General features: G+C 35.2%; 1 long non-coding RNA gene and 1 other non-coding gene across 2 annotated transcripts; both read left to right on the plus strand.

Moving 5' to 3' along the window:
• Positions 1 to 5,519: 5,519 nt before the first annotated feature.
• LOC110777485 (uncharacterized) lies at positions 5,520 to 10,428 on the plus strand. Its single transcript, XR_002530447.2, has 3 exons — positions 5,520 to 7,147; positions 7,331 to 7,436; positions 10,205 to 10,428. It is a non-coding gene; the product is annotated as an uncharacterized lncRNA (long non-coding RNA).
• Positions 10,429 to 21,762: 11,334 nt separating this feature from the next.
• LOC130462266 (small nucleolar RNA R71) lies at positions 21,763 to 21,868 on the plus strand. The gene has a single exon (XR_008922364.1). It is a non-coding gene; the product is annotated as a small nucleolar RNA R71 (small nucleolar RNA).
• Positions 21,869 to 22,128: the final 260 nt, after the last annotated feature.

Consider the following 22,128-nt stretch of genomic DNA (forward strand, 5'->3'; position numbering starts at 1 on the left):
ATGGGTAGATGGCCTCTCTTGGCTCCCATCATATTTAATCTAGCTAGCACTTTGTCAATGTAAGTGCTCTGGCTTAGTCCAATCATTCTCTTAGATATATCCCTATAGATCTTGATGCCCAATATGTATTGTGCCTCTCCTAAGTCTTTCATTGAGAAACACTTTCCAAGCCAAGTCTTTACAGACTCCAACATAGGAATGTCGTTTCCAATAAGCTGTATGTCATCTACATACAAGACTAGGAATCCAATAAGCAGTATGTCTTTACCAAAAGTGTTTTTACGAATATAACCTCAGCTCTTCACTTATATATTATAGATTAACTTTTATATTATGAAAAAAAAGTTGATGGATAGACATTTTAAAGGGTTAAATAATTACCTTTATAGTACATTGATAATAATTTTGAGGGAATAAATTTTATTAAAATGAAAAAAAAAATATTACTAAAAGATAGATAACTTTGGGGTAAATTTTAACCATTTTGAGTTAACGTTTTCTCCGGTGTTCTATTCTTAGAGCATGTGCATTGGTGAAAGCTCTCCAACTAGCTCTCCGCTCTTTCCCTACCACCATTTCTCTACAAAATACTCTCAAGAACCTCTTCTATAAAACACACAACATTGGTGACTTCCTCAAAACAGCTCTCCGGCCAATCTATTTTTTCCTCTTTGGTGGTCCCATATTATATTCTTTATTTATTCAACCTCATCAATTATTGTCTTTCACAAACAAAGTGACTCCACTTTTCAACAAGAATCGGTTTTTTGGGATATCTTAATCAAGAGCTACCTTGAATTAACTCTTTAATACTCCCTCCGTACCAAAATTATAGTCATGTTTTCCAAATCAGGCGTCCCATAATTATAGTATTGTTTCCTTATTTAGACATAAAATATTCTCATGTTACTCTCATTTGGGACCACAAAACAAAAAGAAAGTGTACTTTATTTCTTCTTATATATACTATCTATACCTAGTATTTAAAAAGGAAAACCACAATTTATTAGATGACATGTGTCAACACATTTGATTAGATGACACATGTCATCCATTCTTTCCTCCATCAATTTGGTTTTTATTTTATTTTTTCTTTGTTGTTTGATATATTATACAACTCCAATCGATTCTTTCACTCCATCTTCCTCATACAACATCAATTCACCAATCCATTCATTCAACATTTTCCACTCCATCTTTCCGATTAACACTCAATATTAATAAACTATTTAATTTATGTATTAATTAAACTTTTAAAATTTACCTATATTTAATCATATATTCTATCTAAAATCACACGCTCAATAAAATTTGAACTTAAAAAGATAAACTAAATACAGAGTAACCACTACACAATCAAAGCTAGTTGTACTTTATGTAATTTATTCTTTTTTACATGTACTATATTCTACTTTTTCATCATCAATGTACTATATTTCAATTTTCAACACATTATATTCCACTTTTCTTAAAATCCGTGTTTTTAGTCAAACGGGATTATAATTTTAAGACGGAGGGAGTATTAGCCAAGAGTTAATAAGAGTGTGTGGTGGTGCGGAATATATAACGAAGTAAAGTAAAACTACTCCAAAAGCATCAATGTGTTATGTAACTACGAGGTTGTGTTTTCGCATATCTGATATGTGTGGCAACATATATATCAACTAAAAGACAAATAACTAAAAGACAAAAAAGGAAGTACCATTCATGTTAAAAAAAAGTACTTCTGTAAAAAGAAGTACCATTCTGTAAAAAAAAGAACCATTTTTGCTTAAAAAAGTACCATTTACTTTCTTTTTTGTCCTTTTTCCTATTTTGTCTTTTGTTCTGATATGTATTTTCCCATACATATCTGATATGCGTAAATACTTCCTCATGTAACTACTCCGTATAAATAAGTGTGTGGCGGTGCGGAATACTCTCTCCGTCCCTTAATCACTAAAGGAGAAATCGTCATGTGCTTCCCTTCAAGTGCGGCTCATTTAGTAAATTGGCAGCACTTGATAGCACAAAAAAAAAAAAAAAAAAAATAAATTCATTTTCACAAGTGCGGGCTCATTTTAGAAATTGGCAGCACTTGAGTTCAAGTGCGGGCCCATTTACGAATGAGCCGCACAAAATATTTCCCAAAATTATTTTCATCTCCCGCTTTTCTCTCCTTCCCCTTATCTCTCTTCCCCTCTCTGGTTTCTCTCTTCCCCTCTCTGGTTTCTCTCTTCCCCTCTCTGGTTTCTCTGGGCGCAAATTTGAAACTCACAAAACTCACTGCACACACCGCATTTTTGTTCCCCTACCCATCGCCGATGTTGTTCTCCCACCTGTCGTCGCTGCTATTCTCTCACCCGTCGTTGCTGCTGTTCTCTCACTCGTCGCCGCTGTTGTTCCCTTACCCGTCGCCGCTGCTGGTTCCCCACCGGGTCGCCACTACTTGTTCCCCCACCGCGTCGCCGCTACTTGTTCCCCCACCGTCGCGTCCCTTCTGTTCCCCCACCGCTGCGTCGCTCCTCCTTAACTCTTATAGGTTTGTAATTTAAATTTAATTACTTGTTTCCTATAAGCTTGTTATTGTAATGACGAATTGATAAGGAATTGACGAATTAATTGTAGCAGGAAATCTGTATGCTTGTTACGAATTAATTATAGCTTGTCATAATTGATAGCGATATTGTGCATCTCTTTTTTCATTTTAAATGCAATTTTTCTGCTTGGAGCATAGTTCTTAATCTATTAACGTTTAGAAGATGCCATGATGTGTTTACTTCTGAAGTTGAGAGGGCCATTAAATGTGGCAGAAGAAATAAGCCTAAACATCATATTTATTTGATGTTTTTTGTGGAGTGTGTTTCTTATATTTAGTCGGATTGAGCCTACTCAGATTTAAGCCTAACCATCATATTTTTTTGATGTTTTTTTGTAGAGTGTGTTTCTAATTTTTTCGTGGAGTGTTGTTCATATTCAAATAATTTAATTTAGGTTTTAAAAATTGAAATGAATCAGAACATTTTTGGTAGAAATTTGGATTTAAGTCTTGATTGTTAGCTAGAAATTACTTTGATTTTATTATTATCTTATGAGACGAAGTACAAAATATTATTATTACTTATAAACTATATGTTGTTAGGCGAGATTTTCTATATCTTGAAAAGTTCATGTTCTACTACTGTTTCTTTTTGGATAATATTGTTATACTTTGTAGCTTCAATAAAATTAACAAACATAAACTAAGTATATTAAACCAATTACTCAAAATATGAACTATAATGAACTAACGAGCCTTAAATGTGCATAACTTAACCAAAATGGGTGATAATAAGTCTTTGAAACATACATCTAAGTGTATTTAACTTATAAAGGGTTTGAAATATTTAATTAAGTTCATTAGTTTAAAGTTAGGAGCGAAATAAGACATTTAGTCAAAATATGAACTATAATGAACTAACGTGCCTTAAATGTGCATAACTTGACCAAAATGGGTGATAATGAATCTTGAAACGTAAAGCTAAGTGTATTAAACTTGTAAAGGGTAAGTCGTTTTAGTCAAAATATGAACTATAATGAACTAACGAGCCTTAAATGTGCATAAGTTGACCAAAATGGGTGATAATGATTCTTTGAAACATAAATATAAGTGTATTAAACTTGTAAAGGGTTTGAAATATTTATTTAAGTTCATTAATTGAAAGTTAAGGAGCGAAATAAGACATTTAGTCAAAATATGAACTATAATGAACTAACGAGCCTTAAATGTGCATAACTTGACCAAAATGTGTGATAATTATTCTTTGAAACATAAGCTAAGTGTATTAAACTTGTAAAGGGTTTAAAGTATTTATTTAAGATCATTAGTTGAAAGTTAGGAGCGAAATAAGCCATTTTAGTCAAAATATGAACTATAATGAACTAACGAGCCTTAAATGTGCATAACTTGACTAAAATGGGTGATGACGAGTCTTTGAAACGTAAATCTAAGTGTATCGAACATGTAAAGAGTACAAAATATTTATTTAAGTTCATTAGTTGAAAGTTGGGAGTGAAATAAGCCATTTTAGTCAAAATATGAACTATAATGAACTAAGGAGCCTTAAATGTTCATAAGTTGACCAAAATGGCCGAGAATGAGTCTATGAAACATAAAAATAAGTGTATTAAATATGTAAAGGGTTTAAAATATTTATTTAAGTTCATTAGTTGAAAGTTATGAGAGAAATAAGTCATTTTAGTCAAAATATGAACTATAACAAACTAACGAGCCTTAAATGTGCATAACTTGACCAAAGTGGGTGATAATTAGTCTTTGAAACATAAAGCGAAGTGTATTAAACTAAGGGTTGAAAGTATTTATTTAAGTTAATTAGTTGGAAGTTAGGAGTGAAATAAGCCATTTTAGTCAAAATATGAACTATAATGAACTAACGAGCCTTAAATGTGCATAACTTGACCAAAATGAGTGAGAATGAGTCTTTGAAACATAAAACTAACTATGTAAACATTTGAAGGGTTTAAATTATTTATTTAAGTTCATTAATTGAAAGTTGGGAGCGAAATAAACCATTTTAGTCAAAATATGAACTATAATAAACAAACGAGCCTTAAATGTGCATAACTTGACCAAAGTAGGTGATAATTTGTCTTTGAAACATAAAGTAATTGTATTAAACATGGAAATACTCTAAAATACTTATTTAGGTTCATTAGTTGAAAGTTGGGAGTGAAATAAGCCATTTTAGTCGAAATGTGACCTATAAAGATCAAACAATCCTTATATGTGCATAACTTGACCAAAATGGGGGTGATAATGAGTATTTGAAACATAAAAATAAGTGTATTAAACATGAGAAGACTTTAAAATACTTATTTAAGTCGATTAGTTGAAAGTTGGGACCGAAATAAGCCATTTTAGTCAAAATTTGACCGATAATGAACTGAGGAGGCTTAAATGTTCATAACTTCACCACAATGGGTGAGAATGGGTTTTTGGAACATAAAAATAAGTGTATCAAACATGGAAAGACTTTAAAATACTCATTTAAGTTCATTAGTTGAAAGTTGGGACCGAAATAAACCATTTTAGTCAAAATGTGACCGATAATGAACTAACGAGACTTAAATTTGCATAACTAGACCAAAATGGGTGATAACGAGTCTTTGAAACATAAATCTATGTGTAGTAAACATGTAAAGGGTTTAAAATACTCATTTAGGTTCATTAGTTGAAAGTTAGGAGCGAAATAAGTTATTTTAGTCGAAATATGACCTATAAGGATCAAACCATCCTTATATGTGCATAACTTGAACAAAATGGGTGATAATGAGTCTTTAAAACATTAAACTATGTGTTTTAAGGTGTATGAGGGCGTAAAGGACTCCATGTGGAGCGGTACAATGGTAAGCATATTGTATGTTCGTTATTAACAATCCCTCCCCTTGTTTCAGTGCTGCCAGCAGATTAGTTGCGAGCAGATCAGAAGCATCATATAAGTTGCGAGCAGATCAGAACAGATAGCGATACAATGGTAAGCATATTGTATCTTCGTGATTAACAATACCTCCCCTTGTTTCAGTGCTGCCAGCAGATTAGTTGCAAGCAGATCAAAAGCATCATATCAGTTGCGAGCAGATCAGTTTCACAAAATCTGTTCTGATCTGCTGTTTCTGATCGGCTGGCAACTGATCTGATCTGCTTCTGATCTGATGATGCAGATCTGTTGCGAGCAGATCAGAAGCAGCAACCGATCAGAACAGCAGTTGTGAAACTGATCTGCTGCTGCTTCTGATCTGATTCTTCAATCTCTTTAATCTGCAATCACTCTCGATTCTTCTCAGATTTCTATCTCTTTTAAGGTTTGTGGACCAACTTTCCCTTTTACTTTAAATTCCTTTGCTTTGTTCTTTCATTTCAGTGTTATTTTTCCATTTCATGAACTGGGTATGTCAAACAATTCTCTATTTGATTTTTTTTATTTGCTTGAATTTCTTTGTTTCTGCCCTTTGGTTGGATTTTAATTGTTTCCATTTCTTTGTCTTTTCAATTTTTATTGATGATTCGTCCCATTTACAGCTGGTTTTGTTTGCTTGAATCTGAATAAAATCATTTGTTTCTTGGGTAATTCTGAGGGGGTTTTCCTTTGTTGATGGATATTTTGGACTTGTGATTTTTTTTTTTGTGTGTGGGTGTTTTGAGGGTTCCTGATTTTGGGTGTTAAATGACCAAATGGGTATTTCTTGTTCTTTTTATATGTTTTTCCTTTGATCATCTTTGTTGAAATTTTTTGTGTAGCTAACCTTAGTGGAGTAGTGAACACTAATTGTACATCATAGCACTTCGCTCTTTTCCGTGTAAATAGATCTGACATAAAGATATTTTCTGGCATTAGCTTGAATAAAGAGTCGAAAAGAAGTTTGTTATAAGCAAAAGATTAAAGAAATTATACCTAATAAATACCCCTCTCACAGAAGTTGGAGAATGTAAAGTCCTTAGCTCCGAGCCTTGTCCGAGAGACTGCTGCAATTTCCTCTTATATCATAAAGGAAGATTTTGAAGTTCTGTTGGCCAAAGGCCCAAAACTGAAGTATGATCTTAATCTCGGTTTTCTACAGAAACTCCTCTCCACTTACATTCTTTCGGGACTTCACTACCTCCTTTGACCTATTTTGGTTAATACCAGATTATTTATTGGTCTTTCTGTATCTAGGAATATTTCTACCTGATAGAAAAGTTAATTGTTTTATCAATGGTTTTTCAGCATTCTTAGTGGTGCTATGATACAAGAAAGCTGATATCCTTGTGATTAATTAATCTCAAGAAAGTTGTTTATCTCACCCTCTTATATTTCTATTTGAGATTAGTTATGTAAATCTCCCAACAGTAAAGCAATGTACTGCTACGCTTCACATGTTCTATGTTTCTTGTGTTGTATTTTGATCTCTTTGGGTACTGTGCTTCTTGTGTTGTATTCTGATATCTTTGGGTATTGTGTTTCTGTACTGCCACGGTGCATTCTGATCTGATCATATTCTTTTTTTTTCTGATATGTACTGATGCTTACTGATCTGCATTGATATTTTACTGGTCTGCACGGCTGCTGCATAACTGCTCAGCTTGCTGATCTGCACGGGTGCTGCATCATTAAGGTGCTTAAGTATTAAGGTGTTTGTTCTCATACCAACTTTGATACTCATATTTTCAAAACTAGGAGTTCAACTATGAAAATTATGTATAGCTAAATACTTTCATTATTTTGATTAACCAAGCTATGCTTTTAGGAATACTAAGTATTGTGGAGACTGATGTTGCATTACTAAAGGCTGTATTTCCTCTTTCTATTGACAGTACAGGAAATTGGCAATCGGCAAACAAATATGATCCTCACAAAAATCATGTAGGTGGAAAAGATTTTTCGCAGTCCAGAAAGCTTATGTACTCCTACAGCGTGCAGGTACTTCTTGAATATATTGCTTTTAATCTAGTACACGTATGATGATCAAAATGCCTTTTCAATTTATTGATTTTTAGTCAAAATATGAACTATAATGAACAAGCGAGCCTTAAATGTGCATACCTTGACCAAAGTAGGTGATAATGAGTCTTTGAAACATAAAACTAATTGTATTAAACATGGAAAGACTTTAAAATACTTATTTAAGTTCATTAGTTGAAAGTTGGGACCGAATTACCGAAATAAACCATTTTAGTCAAAATGTAAACTATAATGAACTAACAAGACTTAAATGTGCATAACTTGACCAAAATGCGGTCAGAATAATTATTTGAAACATAAAACTAAGTGTATTAAACATGGGAAGACTTTTAAATACTTGTTTAAGTCCATTAGTTGAAAGTTGGGACCAAAATAAGCCATTTTAGTCAAAATTTGACCGATAATGAACTAAGGAGGCTTAAATGTGCATAACTTCACGAAAATGGGTGAGAATGAGTTTTTGAAACATAAAAATAAGTTTATCAAACATGTAAAGACTTTAAAATACCCATTTAAGTTCATTAGTTGAAAGTTGAGCCCGAAATAAGCCATTTTAGTCAAAATGTGACCGATAATGAACTAACGAGGCTTAAATGTGCATAACATGACCAAAATGGGGTGAGAATGAGTATTCGAAACATAAAACTAAGTGAATTAAACATGGGAAGGGTTTAATATACTTATTTAAGTTCATTAGTTGAAAGTTGGTACCGAAATAAGCCATTTTAGTCAAAATGTGACCGATAATGAACTAACGAGGCTTAAATGTGCATAACTTCACCAAAATGGGTGGGAATGAGTCTTTGAAACATAAAACTAAGTGTATCAAACACGGAAAGAATTTAAAATACTCATTTAAGTTCATTAGTTGAAAGTTGGGACCGAAATAAGCCATTTTAGTCAAAATGTGACCGATAATGAACTAACGAAGCTTAAATGTGCATACTTCACCAAAATGGGTGGGAATGAGTCTTTGAAACATAAAAGTAAGTGTATCAAACATGGAAAGACTTGAAAATACTCATTTAAGTTAATTAGTTGAAAGTTGGGACCGAAATTAGCCATTTTAATTAAAATGTGACCGATAATGAACTAACGAGGCTTAAATGTGCATAAATTCACCAAAATGGGTGGGAATGAGTCTTTGAAACATAAAACTAAGTTTATCAAACATGTAAAGACTTTAAAATACTAAATTAAGTTTATTAATTGAAAGTTGGGACCGAAACAAGCCATTTTAGTCAAAATGTGACCGGTAATAAATTAACGAGGGTTAAATGTGCATAACTTCACCAAAATGGGTGAGAATAAGTCTTTAAAACAGAAAAATAAGTCTATTAAACATGTAAAGACTTTAAAATACTCAATTAAGTTCATTAGTTGAAAGTTGGGCCGAAACAAGCCATTTTAGTCAAAATGTGACCGGTAATAAACTAACGAGGCTTATATGTGTGTAACTTAACAAAAATGGGTTAGAATGAGTCTTTTAAACATAAAAATAAGTGTATTAAACATGGAAAGACTTTGAAATACTCATTTAAGTTCATTAGTTGAAAGTTGGGATCGAAATAAGCCATTTTAGTCAAAAGGTGAACTATAATGAACTAACGAGGCTTAAATGTGCATAACTTGACCAAAATAGGTGAGAATGAGTCTTTAAAACATAAAACTAAGTGTATCAAACATGTAAAGATTTTAAAATAGTTATTTAGGTTCATTAGTTGAAAGTTGAAACCGAAATAGCAATTTTAGTCAAAATGTGAACTATAATGAACTAACGAGGCTTAAATGTGCATAACTTAATCAAATTAGGTGAGAATGAGTCTTTGAAACATAAAACTAAGTGTATCAAGCATGTAAAGACTTTAAAATAGTTATTTAAGTTTATTAGTTGAAAGTTGAGACCGAAATAAGACATTTTAGTCAAAATGTGAACTAAAATGAACTAACGAGGCTTAAATGTGCATAACTTCCCAAAAATGGGTGAGAATGAGTATTTGAAACATAAAACTAAGTGTATCAAACATGAAAAGACTTTAAAATGCTAATTTAAGTTAAATTGTTGAAATTTGGGACTGAAATAACCCATTTTAGTTAAAATGTGACCAATAATTAACTAACGAGGCTTAAATGTGCATAATTTCACCAAAATGGGTGAGAATGAGTCTTTGAAACATAAAACTAAGTGTATCAAACATGGAAAAACTTTAAAATACTTATTTGAGTTCATTAGTTGAAAGTTAGGACCGAAATAAGTCATTTTAGTCAAAACGTGACCGATAATGAACTAACGATGCTTAAATGTGCATAATTTCACCAAAATGGTGAGAATGAGTCTTTGAAACATAAAAACTAAGTGTATTAAACATGGAAAGACTTTAAAATACTCATTTAAGTTCATTAGTTGAAAGTTGCGACCGAAATTAGCCATTTTAATTAAAATGTGACCGATAATGAACTAACGAGGCTTAAATGTGCATAACTTCACCAAAATGGGTGTGATGAGTCTTTGAAACATAAAACTAAGTTTATTAAACATGGAAGGACTTTAAAATATTTATTTAAGTTCATTAGATGAAAGTTGGGACCAAAATTAACCAATTTTATTATTATACGGTTCATTATTTCTTTGTTATGAACAAATTAAGTCTTAATTTATTGTACGATTCAATATTTATAATATAACTAAAGTGTATATATATGTTTTGATGGTCGATCTTTTTAAGGTATTAAATAATCCAAGGGAGCGGCTTTTCACCTTTGAGGAGATAGATGAAGTTCGAGAAATGTTGGCAAACTTTATTACTAGTGATTGTCTTTGATATTATCTTGTACTGAATCTTAAATTATGGATGCTAGCTAGTTTTTCATATGATTGTAATGTAATCGACTTTTATATTTACAATCTATACTATTTAATTATCTATATAATTGGATACTTTTTATATGACGTATGGGTGTTAATCAGTGGCGTGGTCCAATTGTAATATGTAGCAAGGAAATCGGTTAAACAACAAATCTATCAAGTGCGGCTCATTTATAGGCCAAGTGCGGCTCATTTATATATCAAGTGCGGCTCATTTTTATGCTTGTGCTGCCCATTTCTATGTCAAGTGCGGGTTCGTTTTTAAATTTGGCAGCACCAAATATGTCAAGTGCGGGCTTATTTTCAATATTGGCAGCACCAAATATGTCAAGTGCGGGCTCATTTTCAAAATTGGAAGCACCAAATATATCAAGTGCGGGCTCATATTCTAAAATTGGCAGCACAAAATATGTCAAGTGCGGGCTCATTTTCCAAATTGGCAGCACTTGAAACATCAAGTGCTGCCAATATTTTGGCAGCACTTGAGAAACATCAAGTGCGGGCAGGCCATGTGCTACACATGTAAAAGCCCGCACTTAACCCCTTAAAATGAGCCTGCACTTGTGTTAGGTTATGATACATATGACAAAACATAAATCATGCGGAAAAACCGTAATGCCAGGAAACATATTATTTACACATAATCATTTAGCATAATTTAGGTGCATACACTTTGTAGCGTGCCCTCCCTAGTTGCGCCCGAACCGAACAAGAACAAGTCTTTAGGACTCCAAGTGTCGTCCCTCCGTAGATAGTCCACAACACGTCCGGATCCGCCTTAAGCTTGACCAACTAGAATCGCCCTTCAGGTTCTAAGAATTTCGGCTAAATAGGTTGCAAGTGTTTGGCTGATTTTTGCTTCAAAATCTTACCTTTGAATACTTCAATTTGTGTATGTAAATATGTGACCCTAGGCACCTATTTATAGAGTTATGGAAAAGGAATTATAATCATATTAGAACACAAATTTATTTAATTATAATCCTACTAGGACTCTAATTAAATAAACTTTATCTATTAGGATTAGATTTAATCATATGACGAATTCCGGTAGCCTTACGACTTCGAGTAACACACACGAGAGGCGCACAAGCACCGCACGTAGGCCTTACGGCCCACGCACAGCGCAAGGCCCACTCGTCGCAGCCCTTTGCTCCGTATGCGCGCCCAAAGCTTCGGCTGGGCCTGGCTTTTGCGCTGGGCCTGGTCGAGGCTTGGCGTGTGTTTGTTGCGCTTTGGCTTGCTGGGCGATGGCCCGGCTTCGTGCTGGGCCTTCGTCTGGCAGGCCTCGTCCGATGCTAATTCGTACGATACGCTTCCGATTAAATTCTCGATTCCGGAATTTATTTCCGATACGAACAATATTTAATATTTCCGATTCCGAAATAAATTTCCGTTTCGAACAAATATTTAATATTTCCGTTTCCGGAATTATTTTCCGATTTCGATAATATTTCCGATTCTGACAATTTTTCCGTTTCCGGCAATATTTCCGATTCCGGCAATATTTCCATTTCCAATAATATTTTCCGATACGTACCATGTTTCCGTTTTCGGCAACATCTATGACTTGGATAATATTTATATTTCCGATACGATCCATATTTTCGTTTCCGGCAATATCATCATTTCCGGAGTATTCACTTGCTTGCCTTTGACGATCTCAGCTCCCACTGAAACCAAGATTCGTCGATTCCGAATATCCATAGATGGAGTATTTAATGCCATTAAATACTTGATCCGTTTACGTACTATTTGTGTGACCCTACGGGTTCAGTCAAGAGTAAGCTGTGGATTAATATCATTAATTCCACTTGAACTGAAGCGGCCTCTAGCTAGGGATTCAGCTCACTTGATCTCACTGAATTTATTAACTTGTCAATTAATACTGAACCGCATTTATTAGACTTATCATTAAATGCATACTTGGACCAAGAGCATTATTTCCTTCAGTCTTCCACTTGTCCCTAAGGACAAGTGTGCATTTCCTAATTCCTTTGTCGCTCGATGCTTGCTCTTGAACATAAGGTAAGAGATGTCATCCTTATTACGTCCAGAGGTGTTTCTCGGTTTCAGAGTTCAACTGATCAAATAAACAGATAATCATATCCTATGATTCATCTGAGCACGACCATGCATTTTACAGTTTCTAGCTCCCCGAGTGGCCTTGTACAACTTTTAAGCATCTCATCCCGATTTATGGGAGGACAATCCCAATCTTGCGATCTTGAGATTAGTCTTCGTTTGATAGGTGATTACCTGAGCGTTGCCTTGATAGCCTCCTTTTACGATGCGACGGTTGGTCAACGTCAAAGTAAGCAGTTCTCAAACAAGTAATCTCAAATCACTCAGGTATTGAGGATTTAGTGTCTAATAATTTTAATGAATTTTACTTATGACAGATTTTCATCTCTTACAGTAAAGTTTCATAGGTCTGTCCGATACTAGTCTTCCCAAAGTAAGTATCTATGCAAATGATTATGACATTGCCATGTCCACATAGTTCAAGAAACAGAACTACTAGTCATCTGGCATTCTAGTCATCTGACGTTTTCTATGCGTCCATCTTTATAGAAAACTCTGACCAGAGACCATTTTCAACTTTTGACATTCAAGTTCACTTGATAGACATTTCTCAGTCACAGGACTGGTCCTGACAGTCTATCTTGAATATATATCGTCAAATTGAAGGGACTCATCATTTAATACTAAACCAAGATTAAATGGAATATGAAAACACATTTCATATATGATAAATGTTCAACCCCAACGTTTTACAACCATGGGCCTCAAACCCACCTTTAAAACAATTAATGGAATTCAAAGCTATGCTTGATTTCTAGTGCTACAGTGTGAGTGTTGGCTTCTCACTTGTTGCATAGGTTTAGTTATTATGCTTTGCCAATCTTAATATCCTTTCATCGAATGTTCTTCGAGATAGGATGATAAGATCTTTTGAGTATGTTTATCTTGTGATCTAGTCTTTCTTGCTACAATGGTGGTTCTACACATTTCGCAATGAAGAACCATCAAGTCAGTAAACATGTGATCTACCCAAGTTCAGTGAAGAACTCTTTAACATAAACAACCCTGTTTTATTGCTTCTTAGGCAATAAGTACTTTTACTTCAACTGTATAGGTTGCTAGTGATGCTTTGTTTGGATTCACTTATCCGAGCAGTTCACAGATTTGTGGAAGACTTTCCAGCTATATCTTAGAATATAGAAATTAATATTTAATTTCCCACGCAACAACTCATGGTCTCCAATCCATGTTGCCATTTCAAAACACGATGCTCTTTAGCTCGTCCTTGTCAATGGTTAACTCCAAGGGATCTTGCTTGATCCTTTGTCAGTGTTTATGCATGTAGCATCTATATTTAGCATATCTTTATTTCCTTGAATCAAGAACTATTCCTATTTACCTTTTCAAGTACCATAAGTTTTTCGTGATCTCAATCTAGTTGATCTTCACTTAGATCAATAGAGATTGGTATATGTTCGTTATGCCTAAAGCCATACGATACATTTTTGGCGATCCTCATATTATATGATAAATTCTTTTGCAGAATTATTGTCAATTGAATTCTATTCATGTAACTTTAGCTCATTCTAGTTTCAGTAGATACTAAATCCAGCTAAATTCTTTGACATATAATATAGGTTTAAGAATCTCACTTGGATCCTTTGATGTTTAACTTAATAAATGCTTATACATAGTTCAAACATTCTTTACTTAGATTTATTCACATGGGTCGAATATCTCCAATGGAGTCTTTCGTGTTTGATTTAGTAAATGCCATTACTTAATCTAAAACAATATTATAAGATCTTTGTAAATAGATCTTAATACCCAGTATGTACTAAGTTTCACCTTGGTCCGTCATTGATGAATAGTTTCAAATCTAAGTCATTAGCATTTGAATGTTATTTCACAATAGAGAGATATGTGTGTGATACACATAGGACCAATTAAGGTTTACGTACTCAGCTCCCACTAAACTTCTTATATATCTATAAGAATTATGTACATTTTATGAAACTAAAATGCTTATTAGCTTCACTAAAATACAGTTCCAATTCCCAATTGCTTGCTTAAATCTGTACTTAGATTTCATAAGCTAGCATTCATTTCAAGCATTGTTTGTATCCACAAATCCTATGACATGCCATGTACATAGTTTCTTCCAACATTTGATTGAGGAAGATGTTTTGTCGTCCAATTGCCATAAGTACCAATATGCAATCATTGCTTGAACATAGACTTGAGCATTACGATTATGCATGAGGTTTCAACACAATCCATGCCATGAATTTGCTTGTAACCTTTAGCAACTAATCTATCTTTGTGTTGTGAACAGAATTCCATGTTTGATGGTTTTTATCCTTTAAAACAAACTTGCAACCAATAGGTGTTTAATCTATTCTTGCAAATCAACAAAATTTCAATTTTGTCATCAAAACATCGGTTATGTTTTATGGCCTTTAACCATCTAAAACATTTGAGTCTATATATGGCCTCTAACCATTTTAGGGAATCTATATTTCGTCATAGCTTTCTTACAAGTCACAAACTCATTAATCTACATGATAATAGTTTGACTGCAAGTTGTAGGTTTCTTCACTATCTAATAGAAGAACTGCATAGCTTCAGTGACCTGAACTCCATGTTTCTTCACTATCTAATAGAAGAATCTTATAGTTTCAGTGACTTGAACTCTATGCCTACTTGGGTATAGAACATCAAACAATAGAATATCAATAGACTCTTGAAAGTCTCTTGAATATTATGTTCTCCTTGAAGCACCTGTAAAGTCTTCTAAGAGATGTCTATTCTTTAAAGCCACTTCTAAAGTCCTTAAGAATAAGTGTTCGGATTTTCTGAAGAACTTCGAAAAGCCTCCGGAATGTCCGTTTATGTTTGTTGTTCGCCTCGAAGACTTTCGAGGTCTATTTTCTCCCACTTGTCATTTTGGAAACAAATCTCCAAAAGGACATCATTTCGAGCAAACAAACATTATGTTCTCAATAATTCGTGGTAGAAATAATACCCTTCTGTCTCATTTGAATAAATCACAATGAAACATATATCTGTGCTTGGGCCTTAGTTTGTTGGATAACAAACACTAAGCTCCCACTGAGTTTTGCAACTCTTTATGATTCATCATTGATCGAATCAAGTACTAATCGACTTCGATCATTCCAATTTAGATATGCCATATCTTATGGAGCTAGATTGTGAATTTTACTACACACAATCATTGATGATCATTCTTGACTTAAGTAATCATCAACATGATCTAACCTAGATCTTTATGATTTCTTTCCAAGTGGGATTTATACTTCTGAATCTTTGAACTAGCCAAAAAGATTCAAACTTATATCATATTGAGTAAATAAACCTATATTCACTCAAATCTGTGTGAAATAATAAAGTCATAAAACCTTTCTTTAGCTTTGAACTCTATCGTCTAGGTGTTCTAACAATAGTTCATATCTTTTGTTACTTTCAACAAGTAAGACTATCTTGTCTTGAATTGATCTAGAAATCAATCAACTTTCAAAAGTCCATCAAAATAGAGCTTATGAATGTTAACTGGTAGATATGGTGTAAACAACAATGCCAAAGATTAGTGGAACTCAAATCAAGGGTTTGATTTGAACCTAGTAAAGTTTTTATTGTTAAAGAGTTGTTTGTTTTAATCAAGCATATTGACTCAACCCGTAAATGACCATTTCATTCAAATAAACAAACAACATAGTTTTTGTTCTTCTGAATGTGAGTCTTTCTGTGTTTGAAAACAGAAATTTAGGTATGCTGATTGTGGAATAAAATAGCCATTAAGTTCATGCCTTTGAAAGGACTTAAAACAAACTAGAAGACCCTACAACTAATGTAGAATTTCCATGCTTCATTTCCCACTTGTAGGTCAATAGTGTATCCTAGCTTCCATTGTTTGAATTATTAACGAAGTAAAAACCTCAAGTGGTATATGATACCAAGGAAGTTTGATTGCTAGGTGATAGATTAAAAAGTGATACCGCAAGTGCACGGTGTCTGTTGTTAGCTGATACTTAGCAAATACGGGTCGATCCCACAGGGAGACAAGTTCTATTAGTTTTTGCCCAATTATACGAACTATTTCAATAACGAAAATTGATTTTGAGTATTAACTAGTAAAGCTAAAACAATATCAAAAATGCGTAATTTATCAATGAATTAAAGGTCTAGGGCGTCTGTTCGGTTCACCATGCTTATACTAATCCAATAACACAATTCAATTCGACAACGAATAAACTAGGCCGAGTAATTAAAGTACATGTTAATCCTACGGTCGGGTCTTAACACTTTCAATTCAACATATGCAGTACGATCACTAACATAATCAGAATTTCCAATTGTACAAAGCCTCTAAAAACACGATCTTTCAATTCTAATTCCTATTAGCTAGATAATTAATCCATGAAATTGTCCGATAACATGAATCAACGATTAAGAACAAATCCATTGGAATTACTCGATCATAATCTAAAAATTAACGAACTTTAATGCATAACGATTATGGTATAAACATGGATTCCCTTACTTAGCCCTAGAAAAAGACTACTCGCTCATAATTAATTTAACAATCATGAAACAAATAATAAGAATAGAGTTCATAATCAACGAACGAATTTATCTAAGGAACGAAAATAATAAATTTGAATTAAAGCAAGAGAAATTATGAATTTACCTTGGATTGATGAATGAATGAAATCAGAAAAGCGTTCGACAATGAAAAGAGAAAAGTAAAAAATAAACGTTCAAAGAATTCTAAGGAAAAGAAAAAAAACATAAGAGAGACCTAGAAATATAATTCCCTTCAATATTTATAGGCTTCCTATTTCTGAAATAATAATAAATAAATAAATGAGAAAATAAAAATAGAAGTCGTCAATGAATGGTCGATGGCGTGATGACGTGGCGATGAAAAACCCGACGGCGAGAGAGACGTACGCAATGTGGTATTCGTCAACTTGGGCGCACTGTGGTCGCAGCCTTGCGCTATGAGCAGGCCAGCAACCGCTTAGTGAAGCGTGAGTGAGATGTGGGCGCAGCGATGTTGTTATGGGCGCAGCACTTGGGCTGTGGGCGCATCGAAGAAGAAAATGTGCGCTGTGAGGGCAGCACATCGCTGTGAGCAGGTCAGGCGCTTGGCAATGCTAGCGAGGGAGTAATGTGGGCGCAGCGCGCTCAGGTACCTCGCAACTAGGGGGATGTAGGCGCATCGTTGTGAGATGAGGGCGCAACGTTGTGGGCTGTGGGCGCATCTCACATTCGTGTGACCTATCGTTGGAAAGCTCTTTAAGTCTACTTTCTAGCCCAATCAAAATCGTCTCATTTCGATATGTAGAACTTGAGATATCATCAAAAGAGTGAACGCTTGTCCGATTTGATGCTTAGAAAAATAACGTTTAGCTTCGTTGTTGACTCAAAATTATTTCTAGAGACATGTAGTGATCCTCAAGTCAACATCCCATCCGTTCATCATCCAAATCAACTCTGAACACTCGGAAAGCATCCAAATGATCATAAAATCACCTGAAATATTAAATAAAACACAAACGGGGCGTAATAGAGTACAATAACGACGACTTATGCAATTATGACTCTAAATGCAACTAAAATGAGACAAATGCCTAGAAATGCAACCTAAATGAGCCAAGAATACCCTATATAAATATGATTCATCAAATTCCCCCAAGCTAAACTGTTGCTTTTCCCCAAGCAACACTAGACCGAAGACAGAGAAATGAGACGCACATGACTTTCATTGAACCTGAACAAACCTACTCAACTCTTGGGCAAACAATCAAACAACGTTATTAAGACATAAATTTAGCTCGGATACAAATAGAACCACAAAACATCATGATCCACAATTGAAACAACCAAGCTTAGCCACAAACTGTTCTCAATCAAGCTAGTCGTCGTCGCATACCTTGTAGAATATAAATATATGATGCAACGTGGGGTAAGATGACAATAGCAAGAAACAATTTTCGCTCAATCACAAAACAAACATGCCGATCAAGAGGTCTTTATAATAATCTTGTAATGGGGCTAGGTGAAAAGGAAGGGTAGGATATAATTTGGGAAAAAGTGAGAGTAAGGTCCAACTTGGGGAGCAAAGGTGCACTATATGCCTCGACGATAATGCCGAAAATCTAACTCCATCGAACCATGAAACTCGAACAATCAACCAAGTTATAACCAAGGGGAAAAACATAATATAATGTCAATGATCTTTCTTCATTCCCCTTCCCCTACTTCCAAACTATATACAAAAACGAAAAACATATTTTTTTTTTCTTTTGATTTTTTTTTTGTTTTGATTTTTCTCTTTTTTTCTTTTTTTTTTCTATTTGTTTTTTCTTTTTTCTATTTTTTTTTAAATGAAATAAAATAATGAAATCAAAAGTACCTAAATAAATCTAATAATAACTGTTACAAGCTTGGGTGTCATCAATAGTATGCACCATTTCCGAACCACAAATCCAAAGATAGCCTCGAACCACGATCTATTGGCTTAGTGTGCCAATCAATCAACATCAATGAAACCATTACGAACACCGAAGCTCCCCCAAGCTAGACTCGGGACAAGTAAACAATGGGGCTAATAGGGCTCAATTTGTGGAGTTAAAGGAATAAACGGACAAGGCTACAACATGGGTATGAAAGGCAGGAACTGATGTTTCTAAATTCGTCTGAAGGCTTCCTAACAGAATGGCCTCTGTCATACGCGGCATGCGTGAGATATAACTAAGCTACTAATGAATCTCAAGCCAAAATCATACGATAACAAGTCACATCAATCACACAAACACATAGTAAGGTGACCTACAAGGTAATTGGCTAGCTATTCTTGACACGAGACCAACATCTTACCCCATACCATTCAATTGGTTCACACAATGCCAAGCAGTTATCAATTTATAGCACAACCGACTGAATTTCAGAATCATAGCTAAGTTCAAGAGAAGCTCTAGAGAGTCAAATAAAGTTCGAACATGGTTTGAAAGTCAAATTCACTTTGCAGGGTATAAGGAAATATGAATGCAATGCAAGTAAAGAAAAACAACTAAACTAATCAATAATACTAGGAAAGCAGTACATTTTTTTCGTTGCACGTAAACTCCCACCCCTAATGGATGGTACAAAGCGTACAACACCTACAAAAGCGATAAAATTACACTAATTAAGAAAGCAATAAAGGATAGAATATCCCTCCCCCAAGCTAGAATGATGCAGTGTCCCCACTGCACAAAACACGACAGTAAAACCAAAGTGAGGGGAAGAGAAAACTTACAACTTCACCGATCAGTGGCACCAAACCCGGTGCCATCGAGTACCGAACCTCTTGTTCCAAATTTTGGACTAGCATCAACTACATCTCCAGGATCATCATCACCTGCAAACCCTTTCAAGCCAAGTGCAATATTTGAAAGATTTCTAGAACTGGAATGAGGCAACTTAGCAATAGAGGTATTCAAAGAACAAGACACTTCTTGCATTGGACTTTTCATCACATGAGACAGGTTAAAGGCCACCTTGTCATCCCCTACAGTCAAGGTTAGCTTCCCTTTCTTAACATCAATAACTGCCCCCGCAGTATGAAGGAATGGTCTTCCTAAGATTATTGGAATCTGGGTGTCCTCTACTATGTCAAGCACAACAAAATCTACAAGAATATAGAATTTACCTACTCTCACGGGGACGTCTTCTAAAACACCTAAGGGGTATTTAATAGAATGGTCGGCCATTTGAAGAGTAATGGTGGTACATTTTAATCCTCCCATGTTCAACTTTTTATAAATAAAGAGGGGAATGACAGACACACTAGCACCTAAATGACATATAGCCTTATCAATGAATAAAGCACCTATATGACAAGGGATGGAGAAACTACCGGGGTCCTTTAGTTTAGGAGGAGACTTGTTTTGTAACATAGCACTACACTCCTCAGTTAGAGCTACTCTCTCTACACCACTAAGATCCCTTTTCTTAGTGATTAATTCCTTTAAATATTTTGCATACATAGGAATCTGAGATATTAAATCAGTGAAAGGAATCGTTACCTCAAGATTCTTGACCATAGCCTAGAACTTACCGAATTGCTGATCAACCTTTGTTTTCTGCATTCGGTGAGGAAATGGTAGTGTAGGTGCAAAAGGGGGAGAATCAGTAACCTTCTCCTTGCCGCTCTCCTTCTCCTCTATTTCATCCTCAACACCCGGGGTTTCGACCTCTACATCCACAATCTTTCTTTCAACATACGCCTCTTCACTAGACTGATGATCACCCTTTGACTTATTTTGTCGATGAGGAAATGGCAATCGAGGAACAAAAGGGTGAGAATCATCAATAACCTTCTCCTTGACTTCTTCCTTCTTTCTTCTAGCCTCCTCTCTCCCCTTTTCGAGATCCGCAAAATCAGTAGGTACCAAAGGGGCATCATATGTAGTACCACTCCGAAGAACAATAACACAAGCACTCTCTCTAGTGTGATCTTGAGATGAAGTAGATTGCCCTGGAAGTTTGCCCGGTTGCCTTTTTGACAAAGTATCAACGAGTTGAGCAACTTGGTTTTCCAACAATCTATTTTGATTCTTCAACTCCTTTATGCTCTCATCGTGATTCTTTTGAGCGATCTCAGAGGTCTTCTGCATATTCGCTATGAGCTTATACAGATCACCCATGTTAGGCTCTAGAGTAGCATTGGTCTGAGGAGGAGGTTGTTGATAGCCTTGGTGCGGGGGTCTATTAAACCCCGGGGGAGCATTATGTTGGGCTCCTTGTGGAAATGGAGGCCTGTCAACATGTGGCTGAGGTGGATGGAATTGTGGTTGTGACCATTGTTGCTGGGGTTGAGGGTTTTGAACATTGTTGCTCCGATATGAGAAATTTGGATGATTCCTCCAACCTGGATTGTATGAGTTGCAATATGGGTCATCGGGTTGCCTCTGTTGAAAAGCATTCACTTGCTCCATTTGCGTAGTATCCTGCGAACTATAAGAGCACTCATGACCAAAGTGACCTTGGATGCCACATACTTCGCAGTAAGAAGTTGTCACTGGAGCTACATTAGACATAGCATTGATACTCAATGGGGGAGTACCAGACTAAGGAGCCTTCAAATCTTCAGGTTCAAGGCTGCCACTTGTGAGGACAATAGAGCATAAGCATCGACATCCAATTTTCCCTTCTTAGATGTGGTTCTGGTGGTGCTGTAATGGTTGGCAGCTAAATTGGCATGAAAATCATAACCTGCATCCACTTCTTTGTCAAGAAAAAACACCCCCAGCAGCAGAATCAACCGTGTTCTTTGTTTCATCTTGGAAACCATGGTAGAAAATCTGAACCAAGAACCATTTTTCAATGTTGTGATGCGGACACGACCGCTGCAAAGCCTTGAATCTATCCCAGGCTTCTCGAAGTGATTCACCAGGTTCTTGAGTGAATGTAGTCAGCTTATGCCTTATTTCAGCAGTCTTGGTGGGTGGAAAGAATTCTTCTAGAAAGGCCTGCAAAATAGCACTCCACTCTGTCTCCTCGACATCATTCAACCATGTCTTAGCCTTATCACGAAGGCTAAAACCAAACAACATGACTTTCAATTGGTCTTGAGTGACCCCTTGATGCTTGATAGTACCACACAGTTGGTTGAACCTCTGCAAATGGTTGGTGGGTTCCTCAGATGGATGGCCACCATATTGACTTTGTGGACCATGGAGATTAGAGCGG

Source organism: Spinacia oleracea, chromosome 5 (assembly GCF_020520425.1).
Source record: "Spinacia oleracea cultivar Varoflay chromosome 5, BTI_SOV_V1, whole genome shotgun sequence".
Lineage (NCBI taxonomy): Eukaryota > Viridiplantae > Streptophyta > Magnoliopsida > Caryophyllales > Amaranthaceae > Spinacia > Spinacia oleracea.